We start from the raw sequence: 23114 nt of genomic DNA on the forward strand, positions 1-23114 counted from the left end.
TGATTTCACTCCTGTTACTTTGTTTTTCTGCTGTGTTTTTTTTGTTGTTGTTGTTGTTACCCTGAGGGATCAGAATACATTTGATCAATTGAGAACCCCATTCCAAGGATGATAAGGGAGCGCGACCCTCAACAGCTGATGTCTCTTCCACCAGGCTAAGCTGATTTCCTTTCCCCACACTATTCTCTCTAACGTCTCTCTCTGGGTTTTATCTTAAAATATGTATTCCTCGCTTGAAAAGACTCTTAGCTTTTATCTTCTAAGTTGTTTTTTTTTTCTCTCTCTCTCTCTTTTGCACTTTTTTTCTCTCTCCTTTTTTTTTTTTTTTTTTAGCAAAAATACTTTCACAAAGTGCCTATACCTCTCAACTCAGCAGAGGGAAAGGGATTAAGGTGAGCCCAGCTCTATTAAGGACTTTGGACTTGTTTTAGAGAAAACACATGGCAGGTCCAGCTAAAGGTCTGGGGAAGTCTACAGCATTTGCCGTTGTAAGTGAGGAGAGCCACTCAATGCAAGTGAATTAAGATGGCAGTGATTTATATCAATTTTCAACAAGGCTAATTAAAAAATCAAATAGTGTACTTAGATATGACACCGAAAGCAAAAGTGTTAATAGAAAAAATAGGTAATTTGGACTGCATCCATTTTATGTGTGTGTGTGGTACAAACTAAACCACTAAGACAGTGAAAACAATCCAAAGATGGGAGAATATGTTTCAGATCATATAGCTGATCCGTGACTTGTATCCAGACTATAAAAGAAACTGTTACAACTTAATAAAAAGATATATAATCAAATTAAGAAAATGAGTAAAGGATTTGACTAGACATTTATTCCTCCAAAGAAGGTGACAATAAGAACAATAAGGACAGGAAAGGATACTCAGCATCACTAATTATTAGGAAAATACAAATCAAAAGCACAAATCCAGTAGGATGGCTATAATCAAAAAGGAAGACAAGCACAAGTTTTAGTGAGGATGTGGAAAAAATGGAACACAGTTCAACTCAGTTTTGACCCTCTCTACCTGGAGACAGACCCCACAAGTTAAGGGAATCAGTCCTACAGGACTGTCTTTCTCCTAACATCAGATGCTAATTGCAAGCTCAGATTCTCACCTGTGCTTCTGATAGTGGAGCTTCCAAAGATCATCTCCCTGGGTTTGATTAATTTACTAGACTGCTCACAGAACTCAGAGACATTTTAGTTACTCGATTATTGGTTTATTACAAAAGGCTAACTCAGGAACAAGGAGAGAAGTATGGGGCAAAGATGGGGAAAAGGCAAGGAACTTCCACGTTCTCTAAGTGCACCACTCTCCCCACATCTCAATGTGTTCACCAACCTGGAAGCTCTCCAAACCCAGGCCTTTTGGGTTTTTGTGGAGGCTCCACTACAAAGATATGTTTGATTAAATCATTGACCTTTGGTGATTGATTCAACCTCCAGTCCTTCTCCCCTCCCCAGAGTCTGGGGTGGGAATGAAAGTTTCAATCCTCTAAACACATGGTTCATTCTGGGGGCAATCAGCCCCCATCCTTAGGTGCTTTCCAAAAGTCACATCATTAACATAACAAAGACACTTTGATTGCTCTCCTCACACAGGAAATTCTAAGGGTTTTAGAAGCTCTTGCCAGAAACAGGAACAAAAACCAAATATATATTCCTTCTTATACATCACAATATCACACCATCTCAGCCCAGGCACTGAACATGTGATTGAATTTATCTTCAGATGACTCCAGCCCAAAAAAGATCTGACTGCAGCTACACAAGAAATCAAATACAAACTACCAAGCTATGCCAGTAGACTTCTGATGATTGTAAGTAATTTAAAAACAGTGAATTTTAGGCTTTTTTTTTTTTTGAAGTAGTAGTTAACCACAACTTGTGATTTTTGCAAGATCTGGTTCTATTATCTCCTGTTAAGAAGAAAGTCTAATGAGTTGGGTCCAATCTTATAGGAAAATTATAGATATAGTTGCAACTGGAATCACCAACATGCGTTCAGTAATGAGAAATTCATAAAACTAATAAGAATTACAGAATTATAGAGTTGATCAAGATGTTAACTAGTTTCTAATTCAGCAGCTTCAAAGCTAAAAGACTGCTTTGTGGGCTAGTCTGTGGAATTCTGTTTATTGTTTCAGATCTCTTTGGTCACATTAAGCTAGTGAAGTAGTCACTCAACTGTATCTCTTTCAGGAATTATACCCTGCTTGTGAATAACTAGACTTTTGTCAGAAAGAAGTGTGACTGTGTGATTTCAAGTTTTCTTAAAACTACAACATATTATTTTTCCTAATCATAGATATGTATGTACAACTACATAATTTTACAGATCTTTGTATGCCTTCTACATATCTCAGATTTAAATTGGCCAAAATAGAATTTCGTTGCTTAGCCAACATCCTGGTCCTACTTAGTCTGCCTCGTCTCAATAAATAACACCACTCTTGCCGGCAGTCTTAAGTGAGTAGGTCATGGGACCGAGGTCAAAGTTCACAATAACTTGCATATATATGAGGTAAGAAGTAAATGTAGGCATGTGCTAGTAGCATGAGTAAGCATTATGAACAATATGCATGTGTGGGCATAATAAAAGGACAAGTGCGTACACGTGAGCACGCATGCCACCCCTTGTGCTGCAATAAAGTGCTGTTTTGCTCCATGTTGGCTCCTCACACCTTCTTCCAGTTGAGCAGCTCACCTCCTTGGATCCCTCTCCAGCCTCCCTCGGCTGACACCTCTTCACTCAGTTCCTTAAATAAAACTTGGAGCCATCCTTGACTCTTCCCTTTCCTTCTCCAACCCTCATTTAATCATCAGAAAGTAAATCTATAACTTCAAAATATATTTTAAGTCCATCTACTTTTCTTTATCTCTACTAACCTAGTGTTAAGTTCTCAATATCTATATTTATCAATATCATCCTGAATGAAAACATGAGCTTTCCTGGAATATGCACAGGTTAGCTGTTACTTATTTATAGAAATGACTTCACTGTATCTCATTTACCCCAATTCTTGAAGAGCTGGATGTCTACAGGATCTTTAGAGTAAGTGAAGAATCCTGAATATATGAATCTGGATGGTTATATAAGAATGATAAAGCCATCTGACTCTTCTCCTATGAGATAAAAATGGAGAGAAACCTTTTGTTTCCTTGTATAAACAAATTCAACCTGGGAAGGATCCTTGGTTCTTACTCCTCGGAATATAAATATATACTGATAGGGCAAAGATAAGACGAGCATATCCAACATTATAGCATAGGGTTATCTCCATGGCCCCAGGGCCTCATTCGCCCCTCCTCTTACAAAGTAAATCACACCTCTGAGCGGGTAAATCTTTCTGGATTGTCTATCAGTACATAATCAATTATAATTTAATATAATTAAAACCTGTTTTTTTCAAAGCCAGTTCCCAAGTTTTAGTAAAATTTGCTCAGAAAGTCCCAACCATACAGAGACATAAAATATTTTTCCTAAAGCTCCACACCTAGTTGAAGCTACCACCATCCCTTCCATCCCTCACTGAGGCTGCTCCCACAACCTCCTAAGTCATCTCCCTGCTTACCTGCTGCCTTCTCTTATCCACTCTCCAAGGAGCAGCAAGCTTGAGTGATTTAAACATAAATCTCACTGTCACTCACCTACTTGGAGATTCCTTAAGAAACTAAAAATAGTTATCATATGATCCAGGAATCCCACTCCTGGGCATCTATCTGTAGGAAACTCTAATTCAAAAAGATACATGCACCCCAATGTTTACAGCAGCACTGTTTACAATAGCTAAGACATGGAAGCAACCTAAACATCCATCAACAGATGACTGGATAAAGAAGCTGCAGTACACACACACACAGAGACACACACACAGTGGAATATTACTCAGCCATAAAAAACTATGAAATAATGTCTTTTGCTGCAACAAGGATGGACCTGGAGATCATCACATTAAGTGAAGTAAGCCAGAAAGAAAAGGAAAAATACCATTTTATATCAGTTATATGTGGAATTTTTAAAAAATGAGACAAACGAACTTATTTACAAAACAAAAACAGATTCATAGGCATAAAGAACAAATTTATGGTTACTAAAGGGGAAGAAGGAGGGACAGATTACAAGTTTGGGATTAGCAGATACAAAATACTATATACAAAATAAATGAACAACAAGGTCCTACTGTATAGCACAGGGAACTATATTCAACAGCTTGTAATAATGTATAATGAAATATAATGTATATGTAATATAATGAGGTATAATCTATAATATAATGAACCTATAATGTAATAACCTATAATGAACATGTAAGAATATGAAAAAGAATATATATAACTGAATCACTATGCTGTGCACCAGAAACTAAGACAACTTTGTAAATCAACTCTACTTCAATAAAAAATAACTACAACAAAAACACTTTAGAGGTTTCCCACCGTAGCAGAATAAATCTGACACACTTACTATGGCTCACAAAGGCCAGCGTGATCTAGCCTTCTCTCAGTTCCTTGATCACAAAGCTTACCCCTCACCCAGGTCTTGTGGTGTTGCCACCACTTCTGCTGGGCTCTCCCTTGCAGGCTCTGATGTGGCTGGCTTCTTCTCTTCACTTGGACCTCAGGTAATGGCACTGTCCTAGCAAGGACACCATGCTCCTATTCTCCATCACAATACTCAATACCTTATCACATTCATGATTATGGTTCAGTTTGTTCTATGTGTTACTTGCTTGCTATTTATTTCCCCCTCTATGATCCAAGAGGACAGAGACCATTTTTGTCTTATTTAATGTTTTATTCTTAATGTTCAGCAGCATACCTGGCAGAGAGTGGGTGTTTCATAAATTTCTACTGAAGAATAGAATAGATAAAAATATGGATTCATTGGGGCCATCCACAAAAATCATTCAAACACAGATTCTATGTCCTCTTGGAGGTTATTACTTGCCACCATGACACTGAGAGGACATCCAAGACAATTCTTATGAAGATAAATTCAAGTGAAGTAAAAAACAAAAAAATCAGAAAATTTTAACTCAAAGGTGAATAAGAATTTTCTGTCAACAAGGGACAAAGGGAAATCGATGACTTCAAACTTCCAAAGCATGTGTTTAGACTTACAGTAGTCACTTGAAAGAATGGAGATCATATTAAATTTCTTTGTTGATTTGTAAGAGCTTAATATCTACTGAATGAGGCATATATACAGAAATGCAAGGTGCTTGTCTGTAGTTTGGACAGTAGCTGCATTTGAATGTTAAGAAATAAGAAAAAGGCATAAAATTCTTCATAGCCCTACTTCCTCTCATGAGCAAGAGAAGTCAAAGAAACTGATTTTCTAAATATACTTTAGAGAACAAAGTTGAATAAACTTATTAATGTTTCAGTCCTATAGAATATTAGGTTGTTTTTGAGCATGAACCACTATATTTTAAAGGATAAATATTTAAAGTCTGTTTTTAAAGATTTTTTTAGGCACAAAGCTTTTTAGGATTTCCAAATCAAAGAATCATCTGTCATTTTCATATCTAACTATCTCTCTCTCTCTGTCTCTCTCTACCTACCTGCCTACTTACCTATACATCTATCTCTTTTCTTTTGTGTCCCATCATATTACACAGCACAGTTCTAAGGACAAAATAAGTGACTGCTGACTACAAATAGGCCAGGAAAAAGATACAGTAGAAATATTATTAAATGGGAAATAAGAAAATGTGTTTTAAGCTTGGGCATGCCCTTGAAACACTGTCACCTTGAAGAAATGGCCTCATCGTTCATATTTATCAGATGTAAAATAAGAAGGATAAACTAAATTATTTCTGTGGTCTCTTCCAGATTTAAAATCCTGCAAATAGGTAAGAACATGCTGAAAGGCAGGGGATTCTCTGAAAACTTTCAACTTTGAAAGAAATTATCAATTTTCGACAAGAAAATATGGCTCTTTGAAGCTTAGTAATTGACAAAAGGCCAAGGAATGCAGAGATGCAAGGCAGATGCTCTCTGCTAAGAATAACAACAAAGTATTAATTCCAGAATAAAGGGCAGGCAGTTTTCTCAGAGGCTTTCAGTAAATCTGAAGAGATGCTGTAAGCAAAGCAGAGCTTTGCACCATTCCAGATAAGCAACAAACAAAAATATATTGAAACTACTTCTTCCGAGAAAAATAACATGACTCAAGCCCACGCTAAACACCGAAATTTTGATAGACAGGACAACCTGGCAAAATAGATCATCTCAATTTTCATACAAATAAATCATAGTTAAAATGTCTCACTTTCTCTAAAGTCTGTGGTCAGTACCTTCTTAGGTTACATGTGGCTCCTGCTTATTATCAATAAGTAATTATTCAATAAATTGTGCCATGTTGAATCTTTAATTCTAAATATAATGGATTCTTTATTTACTTGACCAACAGATTATCAAATTGCATTTTTAGTTCTGGCCACTTGTGCATCAGTTTCGTGACCCTGAGAATAATAAGAACATACTTTGTTTTCAATTTTTCATTACTTCTTTTTTAAATTTTAATTTTTTAAAAATTCTTGGGAGGGAGAGGTAATTAGGTTTATTTATTTATTTAATGGAGGTACTGGGGATTGAACCCAGGACCTCGTGTATGCTAAGCATGTGCTCTACCACTGAGCTATTCCCCTCCCCTAATTAGTCATTTTTTAAATTTTAAATAATTCAGCTTGCCATTGTGTCTATCTTAATTGAAGTCTACTGGTACCTCTGAAGGATCCATTGAAATTCCTCAATATAGGGGTTAAATCATTTAATTAATTCTGAAGACTTCCCAGCCATTGTCTAGCCCTAGCCCCTCTAATCCACTCTTTGGAAACTTGTTTAGATGTTAGGTTAGATATTCTCACTCGTTCCTCTGTGTCTTATAATTTCCTACTCACATTTTCTTTCTACTGCACCCCCCCACCTTCTGCTGCATTTTAGGTGTTAAAAAAAATCTTCCTCTTGGTTGACTATAGTGATTGTTTCTTCAGTTGCTTCTAATTTACTGTTAACCCATCAATTGGGATTTTAATATTTGTAATTGAACATTTTTAAAATCTATATGTCCTGTTCTGTTCTTTTCCAAATCTGGCTGTTGACAGGTTCCTGTTGCTTCCTCCAGAGCCAGATTATCCATTAGACACAGTAGGTAGAGTGTCTAAGACTTACGAATGCTTTTAGAGACTTACGAAGATTCTTCACTTTATTTTAAAATCAGAAGGAAAAAGAAATGCTTTTAGGTCAAATAAAATGTTTTGATATAAAATATTAATAAATTTGCCTTTATATAGCACAGTCATAAAGTATAAATTTATATATGAATATGTGTTTATATATGCGCGCACACACACACACACACACACACAGAGAAGAGAGACTTCAAAGGCAAAAGTAAGTGCCTAGTGGCCCACCAAAATTATAGCATGATTCTGGCTCCCTTGTATAGTGTTTTAATCCTTTAAGTATGTAATAAATTTTATATTCAATATTAGATGGTTCTACTAAGTTCTGGCTTTTGTAGTCTCTGCAGTCTGTGGTTCTGATTCTGTAGTTTGCTTTGTCTGCTGACTCTTGATCATGGTTTTATTTCCTCAGATGTTGTGTGTGGGTGTGTGTGTGTTGGGGTGTGTGTGTGTGTGTGTAAATTTATGATCTTTAGAATTTTCTCTGTATAAAATCATTTAGGCCTGAAAGTCTAATTTAGGCCTTGAAAGTCTTCCCCTACAAAAAGGTTTTGTATTTGTTTCTTCCAGATAACTGGTACACTGATAATTCAGAACAACTTTAAATACAAATTATGACTTTAAGTTTTTTTTCCTTTTCTGAGACACAAAAATCATCTGAATTCTACCCCAATTCAATGATTGCTGGCTTAGAGTTAAGCCTTCTTAGAGGAACCTTTTTTTCCTACCTTTCCCAGGATCTAAACTGAGAAAGATATGTATTTCCATAAGCTTTCTCTATGTAGCGTGATTTCTTCCTAGGATTCTATCAATAGTATTGTTTTTGGGGAAACCTGGATTTTTATGGGATCTGTGACCTGAGTTTTTAAACTTCTAGGTCTCAGACTTTGCCCAGTTTCCAAACCACCAGTTATTCAAAGATGCCTGCAGATCAAAGCTATCTCTGTATTCCAGATGTGTGAGAATGAGGATTTTTCTGACTTTCCTTCCAGCTCAAGAATTATTTATACATTTTTATCTAAAGTTTTAGATAATCTATACCATCAGGGATCCTTTAGATAGATAACATTCCATCAGATATGTGGTAGGTACTATTAAATATCTACACATTAATGATTAGGAAATTGAGGGCAAGACAAATAAATTGAATTTTCCAAGTTCTCATAACTGATAGGTGCCTAGAACCAGATTTCGACTCAGGTCTGTTTTACTACAATATATTTTCTTATTTTATTAAGAAAAAAGCATTATACTAAGACATTTTTAAAATGTGAAAGGTAAATTTGAAAACTTATGTAAAATGGTCCTATTCCTAGAAATATACAACTGAAATGGATGCATGAAGGAGTAGCAAACTATTAAAAACCACTAAATATGTTATTTAAAAATAGTTTTAAGCACTAGAGAATTCTTTCAAAGATTTAAAAAGGAATAACACTATGCTCATAAATATACTTTAAGAAACTGTTAAAAAAAAAAACCTTGACTTGGTGTTAACATGAATTTAATATTAAAATATGACAAGAATCATTCAACCAAATTCACTTACAAATGTAGATACAAAATCTTGAGCTAAATATTACTACTTGACTGATTCCAACATTATATAAAAAGAATAATACATCATAATTAATGTAGATTTATTCTAGAAATGCAAGATTGATTTAGCAAAGGAATATATAGCAAGATAATTGACTATATTAATTGAATAAAGGATAAAATTATATCATCATTTAAGTAGATGTAGAAAAAGTGCTTGGTAAAATTTAATATCCATCCTGATTAAAATAAAATACAGTGAAGTTTACCAATATGTTCTTCTACCAAAGGAAAAAACTTGATAGAAACAGCATAGTCGAAAAATGTTGAATAGTGTAGCACAAAAAAAGGGAAGGAATAGAGTTTTGTAGGATTAAAAGTTATCTCATGAAATTAAGATTTCATAAAACTGAAGTAGATTTTGATAATTAAGATGTATATTGTAAGCCCTAGAGCAACTACTAAGAAAATAACTGAAAATAAAGTTTAAAATCATTAAAAGAATTAAAATGTTATACTGGAAGATATTCACTGAATAAAAAAGAAAACAGTAAAAAAGGAACAGAAGAACAAAAAGAGATAAGCATATAGAAAAGTAAAAGAAAACTAGCAGACGTAAATTTAATAATATCACTAATAACAGTAAGTAATAAAATAATGCCATTTGCAGTAACATGGATGGACCTAGAGATTCTCATTCTAAGTTAAGTAAGCCAGGAAGAGAAAGAAAAATACCATATGATATCACTTATATGTGGAATCTGAAAAAAACCCAAACTTATTTACACAACAGAAACAGACTCACAGACATAGAAAAAAACTTATGGTTACCAGGGGCCAAAGAGGGGTGGAAAAGGGTAAATTGGGCGTTCAAGATTTGCAGATACTAACTAATATATATAAAATAGATAAACAACAAGTTCATACTGTATAGCCCACAGGACTATATTCAATATCTTGTAGTAACTTATGTGAAAAAGAATATGAAAATGAATATAAGTATGCTCCTATATGACTGAAGCATTATGCTGTACACCAGAAATTGACACAACATTGTAAACTGACTATGTGTCAATACCAATTTAAAAAAAAACAGTAAAAGGGAACTTATGAAATAATCCAAAGTGACTAGATTGCTAGACTGAATTAAAAAATCAAAATACAGTTATGTGCTTTATATAAGAGACACACTTAGATTCAAAGATCCAACTAGGTGGTGAAAAACATTGAAAAAAGAATATCATGCAAACAACAACCATAAGAAAGCTGGAGTGTCTAATACTGACTTCAGACAAAATTGACTTTAAAACAAAAAGTATTTCTAGGGATAATATATATATTTATATGTATATATTTATATATATATTATACACATATATATACACACACACACAAAATATATATATTTTCATACCATGACCAAGTGGGACATATTCCAGGGATGCAGCCAAAAATCAATTAATGTAATTCCGTATTAATAAATTAAAGGACAAAAACCACGGGATCATCTGAACAGACAAAGAAAAATAATCTGACAAAATTCAGCGCCTCTTCATAACAAACATAATCCATGAACTAGAAATAGAAGAGAACTTAGCCTAACAAAAGGCATCTATGAAAACACTAGGTAATACATTATGCTTAAATTGTGGAGTAAATGCTTTTCCAATATTATTGAGAGGAAGACAAGGATGTTCAGTTTCACTAATTTTTTTAACATTGTACTGGAGGATCTAAAGAGAAAAGTATGGCAAGTAAACAAAATAAGATAATTTCAAATAGGAAAAAATAGAAGCAAACTCTGTACTGCAGATAACATCATTTTATAAGTAGAAAATCCTACCTGTTAGAACTAATAAATAAATTTAACAAGATTGCAGGATATAAGATCAATATATAAAAATCAATCATATATCTATACACTAAAATAAACAATACAAAATGAAAATAATTATATTTAAAACAGCATCAAAACAAACAAACAAAAAACCACTTAGGAACAAACACAACCAAAGTAAAGATGTGTATACTTCTTTAACCAAAAATGTGATACTGCATGTAAAGTATCTGCATTTCTCCAACAAAGATATACAAATATACAGTAAATACATGAATCGATGCTCAAAATCACTAGTCATTAGGAAACTGTGTATCAAGACCATGATGATACACTATTTCACAATTTCTAGGATGCTAATAGAACAAAAGACAGAGAATAGCAAGTATTGGTGAGGATGTAGAAAAATTTGAACACTCATAGAATACTGGAGGAAATGCAAACAGGTACAACTTCTTGAGAATATAGTTTGGCAGTTCTTCAAAATTATAGAGCTATTATTTGATGCCCAAACTATGGCGTCAAATAATATGGGTACCTAACCCAAGAAAAATAAAAACCTTTATCTTTACAAATAACTTGTACACAAATATTCATACCAATAAAGTTAAAAATAGCCAGAGTGGGATCAACCCAAATGCCTACCTTGATGAATGGATAAGTAAATCTGGTCTATCCATAAAACTGAATATTATTCAGCAGTAAAAGAAAAGAATGAAGTAGCGATATTTTCTACAAAATAGATGAACATTGAAAACATTATGTTAAGTGAAAAAGCCAATCATAAAAAACAGAATATTGTATGGTTCTAAGAAATGTCCAGAATAAGCAAATCTACAGTGATAGAATTTAGATGTACGGTTGCTTAGGGTGAGAGGGGAAATGAATGCTCATGGGTATGAGGTTGCTTTGCGGAAGCCTAAAATGGTGTAAAATTAGATTATTTGGATGGTTTCTCAACTCTATGAACATACTATAAAACACCAAATTTTACATGTTAAATGTGTAAACTATATAGTAGGTGAATTATAGCTAAATAAAATTGTTTAAAAATACAAAGAGATTTGATATATGTTTTTGTAAAAAAAAAAACAACAAAGCAAACATGATACCTGATGAAATGTTGAAGTCTTATTTTTAAAAAAGCAGAAACAAAAGCTCTGTCACTACTTATTTTTCAAAATTGTACTGGAAACCTTTGTCAGAATGGTAAAGCCATAAAAAGAAATGAAAGAAAAATGAAACTAGTTGCTATTATAAGAAGATAAAATTATTTGGGTATGAAATATAAAACAGCCTCAGATAAATTGCTATAATTTATAAGAAGTTTTGTCAGATTTGCTGGATACAAAATCAACATAAAATTCCACTTCTATAATTCCAGCAATAAATAAGAAATAAAATTTCACTACATAGGTTATTTACAATAAGATAAAGATATTATAGATCTGGAAATAGAAACCCCTGACTCTGCTGGGTGATCCCAAGACTCCAGGAAGAGGTCATCTGGTCGGTTGAATCTGAGGAGGTAGCCCTGGTGGTATCTGAATCACCTCTGGGGTCATTTTCCCCTCTTCTTGAAGAATGCATACTTCACAAATAGCTCTATCAGCTAGTCCTGTCAAATCTAACAAGTTTAAGAGTTTTCCTTCATGTCCTCCCATCTCCACCCTCTTCAATCAAACTGGCAGTGTTTCTGCTCATATAATCCCATAAGTTCTTTATTGAGTGATCGTCGAGCCACACCTTTAATATTGCCCTCAGAACATGCTTTCTCATTTTTTGTAATACAGATAGGCTGAGAATTTTTCAAATCTTCAAGTTCTGATTCCTTTCTGTTTAACAATGTATTCTTCAATTACTCTCTCTCTTCTTGCCTTTTACTATAAGCAGTCATGAAAAACCATACTGCTCCTTCAACACTCTGCTTAGAACTCTCCTCAGCTAAATACCCATTGTTTTCATTGCTGACGATTTCCACAAAATTGCAGAACACAGTCACAATTTATCCAAGTTTTTTGCCACTTCATAACAAAGTATCACCTTTCCTCCAGTTTCCAATAACACATTTTCATTTCCATTTAAGATGTCATCAGAATGGATTTTTTAACGTCCATATTACTAGCATATACCTTAAAGCTCCTCCAGCTGCTACCCATTACCCAGTTCCAAAGCTACTTCCACATTTTTAGGTATTTGTCACAGCAGCATCTCAATTCTGATACCAAAATCCATATTAGTCAGCTTAGGCTGCCATAACAAAAACATTATTGACTGGGAGGGGGCTTAAACAATAGAAAAAATTTTTTTCACAGCTCTAGGCGCTGGGGAGTCCAAGATCAAGGGACCAATAAGGTAGGTTTCATTCTGAAGCCTCTGCTCTTGGTTTATTTGTGGCCTCCTTTTCACAGTGTCTTCACATGGCCTTTCTTCAGTGCATGTATGTGGAGACAGAGAGCTCTCTCTCCTTCTTACAAGGTCTCTCCTACTGATTTAGGGCTCCCCTCTAATGACTTCACTTAACCTTAATTACCTCCTAAAGATTCTGTCTTCAAATATGATCACATTAGAGGTTAGGGCTTCAATATAGGAATTTTGAGGATATGATTCTGTCCATAGCATATGTTCATTGATTAGATGCTTCAATATTATAAAGATCACAATTCTCTACAAAACCATGTAGAGATTTGCCGTAGTCCAATTTAAAACATAAGCATGCTTTTTATCTGGGAATGGCATAGAACTTAACAAGTTGATTCTCAAGTTTACAGGAAAACAACAGGCCAAAAATAGCAAAAACCTCTAAAAAGAAGAACATGGGAGTTTCTCTTTATATCAAGAATTATTTTAAAGAAATAGTGATCAAGAAAATGTGGTATTAGAACAAGAATTGAAAAGAGACAAGTGAATAGTTATACAGTCCAGAAGCACATCATTTGTAGACACCTGATTTATGACAAAGGTGGCACTGCAGAGCAGTGGCAATAGGACAGTTCTTTTCAATTGGATATCCATCATATCATATTAATACATTAACTTCAAGTGTATCATGGATCTAAATTTAAAAAGCATTTTGCTACAAAGCTTCCAGATTATATAAGAGAATAATCTTATACTTTCAAGTTAAAAAAGACATCTTAAATAGATCTCAGAAAGTAATAGCCATACAAAGAAAGGTTGATAAGTTATATATTAAAATCAGGGAATTCTGCTGATCAAATGAAACATAGAAGAATGAAAATATAAGACATAGAATGAGAAAAACAATTGCAACATGTACATGATCAAAAGACTGTATCCAAAATAAACGTTGCACTGACACAAATATATAAAGAGAAAGATAAGCCAACCAGTTGAAAAGGAGCAAAAATTTGAATAGGTGCTTCACAAATGAGGAAATCTATATTGTTAATAAACATGAAAAAATGTGATCCATGTCATTAATAATGAGGCAAGTGATAATTAAAACCACAAAAAGATAACACAACACACTAACCACACTGCCAAATTAAAAAGATTGACAATACCGTGTGTTGGTAAAGAGGCAAGTCATTGGTGCTTGGTAGGAATGTAAATGATAGACTTCTGAGCCAACAAGTCTACTTCTAGGTATAGGAGGTATACACATGGCCACAAGGAGACACGTACGAAATGTTAATGGCAACACAACAGTTACAGCCACAAACTGAAACAACACAAATGGTCATCAGTAGTAAAACAGATATAAAAAATGTGACATCTTCAGCAATGAAAATGCATGAAGTATGTCCATATGCGTTAACGTGGATGCATCGTATAAACATATTGTTGGGTTAAAGAAGAAAATCAGAAGAACATAATAGTGATGATTCCATTACAGAACCTTCAAAAGTCTATAAAAAAATTAAACTATGGTACTTAAAGACGCTTAGTTTGGTGGTAAGAGTAAAATGAAAGTGAGGAATCCATTACCACAAAAGTCAAGACAGTGATTTCATCTGGGGGAGAGGGAGGAGTTTTCACAGAGGGCTCTGAGGTACTGGCACTGTTGTATTTCTTGGTCTATGAAATAGTTGCACACTATCTTATTTAATAGCAAACTGCTAAGCTTGACATCAATGTTTAATGCATTTTTTCTGGTTGCATATTTTGTTTCTCAATAAAAGAGCTTAAGATAAAAAAGTAAACTTGTTTTTAACCACTGTCTAGCTGACTCTAAAAAATAGATGAAAACTAACTATAGAATGTATGCATGCATAAAAAGTATAATCATATGTAGAATTTCTCTATGAATTAAACTACTATGTATAGTCTTCCTTAAGTAGGTATTTATTTATAATGGTTTTGAAAAAAACATATTCTTTAAAGAAATAAAAATATTCATCTTAACAGTTAATACACATTTTTCCTGTGTCATACCTCTCTCTGTTTAATAAATTAGATGAAATTCCCAATTACCAAAACTACATTAAGATTCTAGTCTATACCCAGAGGATTGATTTAGGAGAGACTTAGAGAATTAATGACGTGCAGTTTTTGTGCATATTAAATACAGGCTACTCTATTAGAGAAGAGATTGGATAAATTGGTGCAGAGACAGCAGGCAGAAAATAAAACCCGATCTTTTCTTCAGAATGTTGATACCATGTAAATGAAGACGCTGCCTCTATGTGAAATCAACACATACTACTGAAAAGTAAAACCTTCTTCCAACTAAATAGATGTATTATTATTAAAAGTCTGATTTAACCGATTTTTCTATGTACTATAGATATTTCAGTGCTATGTAAATATTGACTAGGGTATTGTTAAATCTAGATTTAACTATCATTTGGAGGGTCCCTACTTTTCCAAGCTCTATAACTATAGTCTCTAATTCTTATAACTTTTATGACGGGCGTTTTACAACAAAGAAAAGAAAAAATAAAGAGTTTAAATAAATTACCCGAAGTCACACACCTGGTAAAGATTAGCAGTACAGTTTGGACACAGGTGTCCTAAATCCTGTTTGAATAATTTTTTGTTACAGTATCCGTTACAGTAGGCAAACTCTTTCAGAAAACAACTTCAATATCTAAGTGGCTTGAAACAATCAATGCTCCTGTTTTATAATACAGCGTTTTGGATGCCAGGTTAAGGAATGGGGGCTGTACAGTCCATAGTCATTATGGGATTCAGGCTTCCTCTAGCTTCTAGCTCTGCAATGCCTATGAAATCTTCCACTGAATCCTTTGGCATCTGTCCAGGATATGAAGAATGAGAAGGAGCATTGAGAGTTTTGTGAGTTTGACATTTTACATTTGGAAATGGAATACAAATCTCTTGTTCCTATTCCATTGGCCAGAACACAGTCACCTGGCTTCACCTAACTGTAGTAAGGCTGAGAAATAGAATTCTACTATGTATCCACGGAAAAGAGGAAGGGCTCTGCTGATTTTCTATTTATTACCATAGTGTCTTTTATTACCATAAATGGCCAGCCACATTTGCAAATTTTTTCACTGACTGTGGATTTTGCACGTTTGATATTTTAGCATTCACACTTTAGTATTTTATTTTCAAGCAATATGCTAAATAGTCACAGCCCTCATTTTCAGGTCCTTCAGTGATGATAGTAGACAATACTTACGTGGCTTGTACTGCATGCTAAGCATTTGTCCATCCTTTACAAGTTAAACTTACTAACTAGTTTTAACTTCTCAACCACTATATATAAAGTAGAAATCATCATCTTCTCTTTTTGTAGACTAGGAAATAGGTACAGAGTTTAACTACATTGCTCATTGTTGCATTTCTAGTAAGTGCAATAAGAAAGAACTGGATTTTCACTCTACTTAATTGGCATCACACTATTTCTTTTCTATATTTAATCTCTCTTTGTCATAAACTATATACTTTCCCATCTTTTACATAGTATTACTTACTCATTTATTTTGTCTTTACGTCTTTCTATGAAGGCCTAATTCAAATTAAAAAAAATAATTTGACATATAAACACATATTTATTAGTAAGTTTATTCCAGTAAATTGTGGGTAGGTTTTAAACTTGGCTAATTTCTTATTAAGTAAATTGTGCTCACCTTATAAAGTCAGGAATTAAAAAATCTGTTAAACAATTGTTAAGAAAAATTACATGTGCTGAGTGTTACTGTGAAAAACACTCTTGCAGTTACTATTCTGTTGTTTCAATATGGTGTATGTTATAAATATTTGTTAGACAAAAAAAGGAACATGTAATATTTTTCAGTGGATATTGGTCAATAGGGTGGATTTTAAATTAATTCCAAAGTTATTAAATAGAGTGGTCTTTTGCATGGAGGGAATAGGCCAATGTTTGATGGCCTGTGGACTTTCCAAGGCTAAATTTACATCCTTAACCTCCTTTAAACTTTATTGTTGTTGCTTTTTTTTTTTAAATTGAAGTATAGTCGATTTACAATGTTGTATTAGTTTCTGGTGTACTGCATGGTGATTCCTTTTCTTATTATTTTTCATATAAGCTACTACAAGGATTGAATATGGTTCCCTGTGCTGTACAGTAGGACCTTGTTGTTTATTTTATACACAGTAGTTTGTATCTGCTAATCCCAAACTCCTAATCCATGCCCCCTGCCTTTCCTTTTTGGTAACCCTAAGTTTGTTTTCTATGTCTGAGTCTCTTTCTGTTTTGTAAATAAGTTCATTGGTCTCTTTTTTTAAGAGTCCACATTTAACTAGAATGACTGAGGGTTAAACAACATTGTCTCCGGACACCCAGAAGTAAAATGTTCCCAGAGTATTAAAAGTGTGCACAGCCTTTATGATCTGGCAGGTATGGGTTGGAATCCCTACGTTATACTGTACAGAGGACTTAAACTTTTTACCTTCCTCACCTGCACAGTGGAAATAATTAATGTGCACTTCATAGAGGTCTTATAAGGATAAAATTAATGTATGCAAAAAACTGCCACATAGCAGCACGCATTACACAAATATCAGCAATTATTAAATAAAGTGCCCTAGCTGGACAGTCTTCTGTCATGGGAGTTTATTTAAATAGGTGGGATAATTGAAAAGTAGAAAGGTGCATGGAGATCATCAGAGAGAGGTGAGGAAAATGGAAGATATTCATGGGGAAGTGTAATAATGGTAGCTTAATTCTTAGGTGGCAGGGGGCTAAATTAGTATGTGGTTGGAGAACAGAGCCAGAGCTAACCCTGGCTGTTTGTACAGAGCAGGAGCCAAGGGCAGTGCTAAAAATGGCTTCTGTTCTGTTTCACAGTTTTAACTGGAGAGTTGACTTTATATTACATGAACACAACATGAGAATATTTTTATCATTAATATGCTAATTTGATGAAATGAAGTTTAAGGTTTAAAGGAGTTACTAATTTGCTTATAAACTTGGAGTGGGTTTTCTACCGAGTGAAAATCAAACTTCTTACTATTATTCTGGAAGGACTCGTGACTCTCCACATTTGGTTCCAACCAGACTCTTCTTCCTTGATGTCCCTGTTGCTGTGTGTGAGTTTGCCATTCTCTAGCCAAGACAAGCTACTTACTGTTCCTCCTGCTGGCTCTCTTCCCATGGATGTGCCTCTTCTTGTGCTATTTCCTCATTCTAGCATCACTTCTCTCTGCCCCACACTCCTCCAGAGGTTCAAAAGCTGCCTGATTTTCCAGACACAGCATAAATGCCAGGTTCTTGAAACCTCCTCAGACTGCCTTGGTTGGAATGAGATTTGTTTCCTTTGAATGATTTGATCTGCATCTCTGTTAAGGCTCACACTGCTTTCTAGCTTATTATTTTAGATACCTATAACACACAGTACATGTGTGATATGTTTGATGATGAATACATGTTTTGCAAACTGCATTACATTAAGCATTAGTGTACTGCAAGACTGGTGTGTTTTCTGAAAAAGAATTCTATGATCATTTAAATTTGGAAAATTGTCATTTTTCCCTAGTGAACATTGCTTGGTGCTGAGACATTCAAGGAGGTATGTAGAATATAAATTGTTTGAAAGCTTAACTAAGAAATGAATGTTTTAATAATAAGGACCATTTATCTTATAATATATTCATGTTCCATAGAACACGCTTAAGAAAACATTTGTGTTCAGTGGGCATTGGTTTTACCACTGCTTCAGCTCAGTAGAAGATCTTTAGTTTGCTCTCTAAATCCCATCTTCCCAAGTTGTGGGGACTTCTTTCTTCCTGTCACTGCCATTTCTCTTGGTGTTCAGGGCTCCATCCTCTATCCCGGGTTTTGTCTAAGATAAGATAGGTGAGGAGAAGGGGTATGAGCAATCTGAGTGATTAAAAAAAGCTACTAAAATGCTGTGATTGGTTGGCAGTCTTCCTTAAATGGTAAGGAAAAGAACAACTAAGATGACTCCTTGTCACAGGCAATCTGTATGAAGATGTGCGGTTCTCTCTCTGGCTCTCTGAAGCTGGTTACTAACTGTGTCCCTGGAGCAGAGCTCAGAGAATTGTCCTTATTGACTCGGTACGAGTTTGTGTGGTCAGTGGCCACATCTTCTTACCCAGCCTCTAGATCCTTTGTCTAGTTTTGGTTGGGAGATAACAAAAATTAGGTCATAGATCTTTTTTTCTCTTTCTTTTCCTTTTTTTTTTCCTTTTCTTTTCTTTATTTTGTCTAATAACTTAATGGATCATATTATTTAAGAATCAAGAATTTCACTTTGTGTATCTTTTGTTCTCCTTTGAGAATTTCTCTCCAAAGTAATTGATATTTTAAGTCAAACTGACCAGATGGACGGTTAATACAAAATATTATCTTAACATACTGATATATATGAATTATCTCCCTATTAGCTGTAAATTCTTTAAGGTTTATCTTTGTGTGGTATGTGGTCTCTGGTACTTAGCAAAGAGAGCAGATGATTAATGAATACTTGTTAAATGGACGTGAAATGTTTAAGACTTTAACTGCAGGGAAAGCCTTCCAGCCACCTCTGACGATTTTGGTGGGCTTATTGGTTTCCAACCCAGAGATACGGCAGGTTCTAGTTCTAACGGAGGTGAAGGATTCTGCCTCATGCAGAGCTGGTGCTAGCTCCAGACAAAGAGGCACATGTTATTTCTATAGACAGAGAGACTTCCTCAGCAGGAGGATGACATCCTGCCAAGAAGGACTGGAGTATACATCATCATTTAACATATCATGTGATATTGAACGGTAAGTGCAGATTTCCTCTTGTCTAAATTGTCATTTTGACTCGGTGTCCTTCAATCACTCACAGCAAAAAGAGATTAACAGCCTGTTTAATCATCCACCAGGAAAAAATACATTTAAAAGTGTTGCAAAATGACTCTTTAGCAAGGTCACATGATTCTCTTGCGGTGATTTGAAATTGTTTGCTAATGACTGATTATTCCTCCTTTTTGATAAAAGCACTGCTGGTGGCAATGGCTTTATATGTGAGCACATTCAAGAGTGATGTTTTGTCCTTGGTTCATTTCCCCATGGCCACGTACTTAAGGACAGCCCTTCTGCCCGACTGGCTATTGGTGGCATTTCTCGATGCAGTTAAGCTTAATTTTTAATAATAAACCTTTCCATTTATCTGGTGTTTAACATTTTTAAGGTACTTTAACACCTGTGTGCCACATCAAACTCATAATGGCCTTGAGAGGGAAAGAGAAACAGAAGTAGATTTCTAGTTGTGCATTAAGTACACGTGGCAAACAGCCTTTGCCACCTAATTTGTGACAAGGCTTATTCTATGACCCTGTTATGCTTTTTTTCTACTATAACATGCCTTTGGAATACCTCCTGCTTGTGACACTCACCTCTCTCCACACTCAGCTCGTGTCACCATCACACAGTTATTTGGACACTTGGCGCCCAACCACTCTTGACAGATTTTCTTCCCCAAGAACTAGTTGGGATAAGTATTTCTTTAGGCCTTGGAATTTGTCTAAGACTTATTTTATCCCTCTGTCTCTTTTAAAAAAAGTTAGTTTTGATTTTACACAGTAGCATCTTTCATCAGGACGTGATTTTCCAGAACTACTGGCAGCTGGAAACAAGGACCAGCTGTAACTTGCTGTGTTTTCTTGAACACGGTGACATTGTTTGTCCATATTGTCCCCTGCTCCAGTGCTCTACATATTGAATAGACTCACTAAATAGGAGGAGTTAAGATATTATTATTTCTAAGTTGATATGCATTGTCAATGCCTCACTTGGCTCCAGACTCGATTTCATTTGGCATTGAATTATTGGAACATAGTAAGCGTCCAGTGCTTCAGGAATGAATGATGCTGATAAGTCTCCAAATGCTGGCTGCGACATCCATTGCTCTAATTGCTCTAAATGTGGTTGATTTTTATAACATTTTGAGAAGTTGGCTTGGAATGATTAAAAGCTGTTCTGCATTTGAACCAAATTCAATTTTTTTTCTTCTTTTGTGTGTGTTTCATTTTAAACCCTCTTCTTTCCAACGCTCCTCCTCTCTGCCTTCATGGGAGTGTGTGTTATATTTTATTTCCTTTCTCCATTTTCCCCTCAAGATTGCTTCTTATGTCTCTCACAATCAAATTGCCTTTTTCCAACTATATCTTATGTCTTGTAAAACATGTTTTCTCTTTGCCTTGTAGCGCAAAAAATCTTTTAGAAAATGTTCTCCTGCCTCAACTTCATTTTGCTACTTGCTAATGCATCCGTCGACTGAGATCACTTCTAGCATCTTGATCAGCTCTGGAATATACAGGTGCCTCTGCTAGCACACACCATACTAAGTGACATTCAGCCGCATTTGCCTCTCTCACCAGACTGAAATCCTCGAGTGACGGAGTCTTGGTGTGTTCATGTGTATATATCCGTACCTGATGGCAGCCCAATAAACCCTCGTGGAATTGTATCCACGGTCTTCCCAGGATGGGCCTGCGGAATTTGACTTTCACAAATAAATGCTGACTTTCAGAACATTTGAAGAGATACAATAAAGATGTCTAGAACATCTTTTTGCCAAATGCCTTTCAATTAAGATATTAGGCATTCTTACTTTAGAGTGCAAAATATGAATAAAAAGGGGAAAAACTTTGACAATCATCTGTCAAATTTCCAGATGTCTGAAAGTAACATTGTGATGATGTCATTCATCAGTTAAATATATCTCAACTTACACAGAGACAAGTTGAGAAAACCATTTTTTTTCTAAAATATTAATTTTCTTTGGGCTTTCCATAAAAACTCAAATGCTATGCAGGAAAATAAAAAGAATAGCCCTATAAAACTGCTCTACAAATTTAACTGCTTGCAATGTTATATAGGAATTTAAAAAAATTATTGTACATTCAAGCTTAAAGTTATATTATGAATAAAATGATAATGATGTGGTCCTAAGTTCAAATCATAGGTTTATTATTAGCAACACAGATATAAAACTATGTGAAAAAAATTTGAAGTTTAGTTAGAATCATACAAATCTAGATCTGAATATCACTTTTCAGATTGAATGGATTAGGGAATATAATTATAATATGGGAAATTTTTCTAAATCCAGAGCTAGAAACAGTATGACCAGGGATGCATTAATTTTACCAGGGCTGTCATAACACCACAGACTGGGCTCTTAAACAAGAGAAATTAGTTTTCTCATAATTCCTGAGGCTAGAAGTCTGAGATGAAGGTTTCAGCAAGGTTGATTTCTCTGGAGGGCTCTGTTTGGCTTGTAGATGGTCTTTGTCTTCTGATAACTTCACATACCCTCCCCTCTGTGTATGTTTGTGTTCTAATCTTCTCTTCTTATAAGAACACCAGTAATATTGGATTAAAGTCCATCCTAATTACTTCTTTATACCCTTTAAAGACTCTCTCCAAATATAGTCACATTTTAAGGTACTGAGGGTTAAGATTTCAACATAAGAATTTAGAGGGGAGGGATACAATTCAGCCAATAATTTTTATAAGCAGGGAAGTTGTCATTCTTTAAGCTCCATCTCGAGGATCTTAATCTAATCTTCAATCACTCCCCAAATAAACTTTATGTTCTAGCAACAAACCAATTTTAACTTTAAATCATCTCTGTTAACTAGAACTCCCTTGATCAGCTTTTATTTTATGTTAAATAGAGTTACTAAACTTAGTTTTCAAAGTAAGATGCTCTTTAATCATGATCATTATACAGATCCATGAACATTTCTGAGACTTGTCATTTTGTGTCAACATCTCCATTAAATGTATCTTCTTTTATCTACTACCATCTAATGACTTAGTGTTTTTCTAAATGATGTATTCAGAGATACAGGGATCAATCAATTAACACATCTGGTGGGTTCTACACTGTGCTGGAAAACTATGCCCAAAAGAATTAGAGGATGCCACTCTATGCTGAGCACTGGTATTGATGTCTTATAATTCAGAGATAACTATTATGATACTCATTTTCTAGACAAGAGGACTAGTCACATGCATAAGTGACACAGGTAAGGTCAGGACACTAGTATGTCCCATGAGCTAATACTCAACTCAAGCTTTCCCTGACACCAACACCTATGCTTTCCAATATGCCATGCAATATTCTTCTCCAAATGCTGAAACAAGGAAGAC

At 34.7% G+C, this 23114-nt stretch overlaps 1 long non-coding RNA gene across 1 annotated transcript; it reads left to right on the plus strand.

Annotated features, from left to right (window-relative positions):
- The first annotated feature begins 318 nt into the window (after positions 1-318).
- On the plus strand, positions 319-21441 carry LOC140696576 (uncharacterized). The gene is made up of 5 exons (XR_012073060.1): positions 319-392; positions 1737-1824; positions 18502-18534; positions 19647-19736; positions 21161-21441. It is a non-coding gene; the product is annotated as an uncharacterized lncRNA (long non-coding RNA).
- Positions 21442-23114: the final 1673 nt, after the last annotated feature.

Source organism: Vicugna pacos, chromosome 5, assembly GCF_048564905.1.
Source record: "Vicugna pacos chromosome 5, VicPac4, whole genome shotgun sequence".
NCBI lineage: Eukaryota > Metazoa > Chordata > Mammalia > Artiodactyla > Camelidae > Vicugna > Vicugna pacos.